This window comes from Dipodomys merriami, unplaced genomic scaffold, assembly GCF_024711535.1.
Source record: "Dipodomys merriami isolate MVZ:Mamm:240054 unplaced genomic scaffold, mDipMer1.0.p SCAF_48, whole genome shotgun sequence".
NCBI lineage: Eukaryota > Metazoa > Chordata > Mammalia > Rodentia > Heteromyidae > Dipodomys > Dipodomys merriami.
This window is the reverse complement of record NW_027206046.1, coordinates 2,183,091-2,187,636: the sequence shown is the minus strand read 5'-3', so window position 1 is coordinate 2,187,636 and position 4,546 is coordinate 2,183,091. Positions and strand designations below refer to the sequence as shown.

The 4,546-nt window shown below is 48.2% G+C and overlaps 1 pseudogene across 1 annotated transcript; it reads right to left on the bottom strand.

Annotated features, from left to right (window-relative positions):
- Positions 1–2,949: 2,949 nt before the first annotated feature.
- On the bottom strand, positions 2,950–3,899 carry LOC138808880 (small ribosomal subunit protein uS5 pseudogene; annotated as a pseudogene). Its single transcript, XR_011366634.1, has one exon. The product of XR_011366634.1 is annotated as a small ribosomal subunit protein uS5 pseudogene (transcript).
- Between the last annotated feature and the right edge of the window lie 647 nt (positions 3,900–4,546).

The window sequence follows — 4,546 nt, the reverse complement described above, 5'->3', positions numbered from 1 at the left end:
GAAAGAATGACATTTCCCCATTTGTTAGGAAATGGAAAGGTTTGGAAAAAATTATATTAAGTGAAGTAAGCCAGGCCCAAAGAAGCATAGGTCCCATGGTTTCCCTTATTTGCAATATCTAGTATAGGTATGAGTCAAGCGGAAAAGGCCAGATAATGTGATGTTAGGAAAATGAACCCTTAAATATGTATTTTAATGTTTTCGTTTCTTTCATGCATGTGTTTCTAATGCATTTATAAGATTATTTCTTTGTTGCTTTGTATGTCCCTCCCCCACAGTGTAACCCCCGCTTTCACTATATTTGATGTCAGTATAACATGTGGAGGAGATGGGGACAAACAAGTCGTTTAAGGATTCAGGTAGACCTGTTGCAACAATGAGAAGTACAAAATGTCATGTCAAAACCAGCTTTACAATTTTGGTGTGGGGGGGGAGGGGGGTATAATTGGGGGGATGGAGGGGGGTAAAATTGGGTGGGGGGAGGGGGGAGGCGGGGAAGGGAAGTGAAGGGTAAACAAAGGAGGAGGCTGCAATGCTTGGTAAGAAATGTATGCATTATCCTGCCCATGTAATTGTAGCCCCTCTGTACAGTATGTTCTCAAATAAAATAAAATACAATTTAAAAAAAAAAAAAAAAAAAGGAAGTGAGCACTGAGCATGGAGCTGGTTAGCTGGCAGGCAGGAAAAGAGAGTTTTCTTCTTTCAAGAGGACAAATCAAGTGTAGGAATCTCAGATTTGAAGGCTGGCATTGCTGCTTACCAAGGAAGCCAGGCCCATGTCTCTGAGCCTCAGTTTATTTACAGAGTGGTGAGTATAGTGTACTGTATCCTCCTCGGTGTTTGGGCGAACTGTACAGGGAAGTGTGCAGGTGGGCAGAATCCAGGCACACAAGCAACACAAGTCACTGATTTTAGTTTACAAATCAAGTGCAGCCTAAAGTGAGGGCTTCCACATACGTACACTTCCACTTTCAGGAGCCCCAACAAGGAGCTAGGGCATCTCTGTATCTCTGTGGCCCTTTTGCTCGCTTATGGGTTCCCTTTCAGTGTCTTTACCAGGACAGGCTGCTGTAGCCAGCAGCCTTTAATGCAGGCGAAGGAAACACTGAGAGGAGCCTCTGGAACCCCACAAGCCAGCCAGGCCCAGTGCTTAGACAAGAATCTCCCACTGGCACTTCTGAGTTGATCTTGTCTAATGTAAAATCTCACCCGTCCCCTAGGGTCATGAAGGCCAGCGACGGACACAGCTAACCCCATCACATTGTTGCCTGTATTTTCCATGCCACATATTTGTGAGAGACCCTGGCTATTGTTCAGCTGGCTTGGGGAGGGCAGAGACACCTATGCCAGCAACAAAGAAAGGTACTAGAAAGTGCCATTATTAAGCTGGCACAGGGAGGGGTTCTTCTGAGGAGCAGGTGGCCAAGGATGCTGCTTGCTCCCATAGCAACCCAACCTGCAGCCAGGACTCAGGGCTAGCTCTGTCCACAACATTTAAAGGAACCGAGAAACCTGGCAGCATTTCTGTTATTTCTGAAAGACCAGGTTAAGCGCTAATCACTGGCTGTAACAGCTAATCCGTGAGGGTGACCCACCCCACTGGCCAGGGGCCCTGAATATCTTGTTCAAGTTCAAAGGTTACCCACGATGATTTCTATGGTGTCAACTGAGTAGAAAATCAGCAGAGTTGGCTGGGAAGGTGGCTCAGTGGTAGAGCGCTTGCCTTGCATGCCTGAGGCCCTGGGTTCGATTCCTCAGCACCACATAAGCAAAAAGAAAAAAGCCGGAGGTGGCGCTGTGGCTCAAGTGGTAGAGCGCTAGCCTTGAGCTGAAGAGCTGAGGGACAGCGCCCAGGCCCAGAGTTCAGGCCCCATGACCGGAACCAAAAAAAAGAAAAAACAAAACAAAAAAAGAAAATCAGCAGAGTGGGAAACAAAGAAAAGTAGATGCAGTTGGGGCTGTGCAGGGTTTGCCATCCAGGAAATACAAATTCAAATAATCTTGAAACTACGTGCTTACAAAATGGCAGTAGCAGAGAGCCTGCCTCATGGTCACACCTGTAATCCTAGCTCTTCAGGAGGCTGAGATCTGAGGATCATGGTTTGAAGCCAACCCAAGGCAGGAAGGGCTGAAAGACTCTTATTTCCAATGAACCACCAAAAAAAAAACACCTGGTGGTGGAGCTGTGGCTCAAGCGGTAGAACACCAAGCATGAGTGAAAAACCCAAGGGACAGTGCCCAGGCCCAGAGTTCAAGTCCTGTTATGGCACAACACAGACCAAAAAAAAAGTAGCAAAGAAAGATGCTGGAAACATCTTTGCCAGCATGAAGATCCCAGACTGAGACTGCCACGAGTGCTTCAAACTTCTTTCCTCAATCTAGCTGGTCTCACCTACTTCAAGTCTATGTTTTGCCTTTTTCTTTTCTTTTTTCCTTTTTTGCTAGTCCTGGGGCTTGAACTCAGGGCCTGGGCACTGTCCCTGGATGTCTTTTGCTCAAGGCTAGTACTCTACTACTTGAACCACTGCACCACTTTTGTCTTTTTCTGTTTAATGTGGTACTGAGGAATCGAACCCAGGGCTTCCTGCATGTTAGGCAAGCACTCTACCACTGAGCCACATTCCCAGCCTGCTATGTTATGCTTGAGCAGACACTGAGCTGTAGGTAAGTAATGCTGCAGCCTGATCACTTGGCCATGATTTCTCATCTTGTGTTATTGAGAAGGATCAGTGAGAATGTCTCCTGGAGAGTTGTCTAGTCCCCCCTCCCATGGTGGTAACTCAGTCAGGGAATCATTGTCCTGGTACTTCAAGCTCAGAGCCATAGTCTGATCTGTTACCTTAAAACTTAAGTTCTAAAATTTAAAAGTATACTTACTAGTAGTCATAATGAATGATCAGATCTTGGTGGACTAATTCTTTTTTTATATTTATTTGTTTGTTTGTTTTTTCTTTTTCTTTTTTTTTTTAATAGGCTTGATTCACTTTTATTGTTTTTGTATAAAATTCTATGTTGTAGCCACAGCTGGAGCTTGGGTCCTCTGCACGGAGACTCTGGTGTGGGTTTTCACAAGATGGTCAGTGAATTCCTGATAAGGAGATTTGGTGAATACGGTCTCTTTCCAGAGATCAGGGGTCAGGTAACTGTAGGTCTTAGAGATGGCATCAAAGGTGGCTTTGGCAAAGTTCCCCAAGGTAGCAGTACAGCCCCTGGCTGAGGTGTAGCAGTCATCAATTCCAGCCATCAGCAGCAGCTTCTTGGGGACAGGAGCTGACACAATCCCAGTGCCTCTGGGGGCAGGAATGAGGCGCACCAGCACAGAACCGCAGCGGCCTGTCACCTTGCACGGGACAGTGTGAGGCTTGCCGATCTTGTTCCCCCAGTAACCTCGCCGCACAGGGACGATGGAGAGCTTGTCCAAGATGATGGCCCCCAGATGGCCGTGGCCACCTCCTTAACCCCCACTTAACCCCCAGACCAACATGGCCGTTGTAGTCACCAATGGCTACAAATGCCTTGAACCTGGTGCGCTGGCCAGCTCGCGTCTGCTTCTGCACAGGCATAATCTTCAACACCTCATCTTTGAGTGACGCCCCCAAGAAGAAGTCAATAATTTCAGACTCCTTGATGGGCAGGGAGAAAAGGTAGATCTCCTCCAGAGACTTGATCTTCATGTCCTTAACCAGGCGGCCCAATTTGGTGACGGGGATCCATTCCTTGTCTTCGGCCTTGCCTCCACGAGCCCCGCGGCGGCGACCCCGGCCTCTCCCACGGCCGCGACCTCGGCCCCGGAGGCCGCTACCGAAGCCTCCACGGAAGCCGACACGGCCTCCCAAGCCCGGGCCCCCGGGCCCTCCAGGCCCTCCCGCTGCACCGGCGTCATCCGCCATTTGGTGTTTTCCCGGAGAAAGAGAAGAAGCTTGTTTGTATTGTTTTGCCAGTCCTGGGGCTTAAACTCAGGGCCTGGACATTGTCCCCGAGCTTCTTTTTGTTTTTGCTGAAGGCTAGCACTCTACCATTTGAGCCACAGTGCCACTTCCGGCTTTTTCTGTTTATGTGATACTGAGGAATCGAACCCAGGACTTCATGTATGCTAGGCAAGCATTCTACCTTGAAGCCACATTCCCAGTTCTTGGTGGACTAATTCTGAGTAATTGACTTCCTAGAGACTTGGAAAGCAAAATATCAGTTTATTAAAATTGTTCAAAAAAGGCGGATCAAGGGGACCAAGTTGCTTATGACAACCATTACGTGTCTGTATTATTTTTCTTTCCTTCTTAGGGAAGCCCTATTAAAAAATCAGAAGGATATGGTGGGCGCTGGTGGCTCATGCCTGTAATCCTAGCTACTCAGGAGGCTGAGATCTGAAGATCGCGGTTCAAAGCCAGCCTGGGCAGGAGAGACCATGAGACTCCTATCTCCAATGAACCACCAGAAAACGGGAAGTGGCGCTGTAGCTCAAGTGGTAGAGCACTGCCCTTGAGCTGAAGAGCTGAGGGACAGCGCCCAGGCCCAGAGTTCAAGCCCCACGACTGACCCCCCAAAA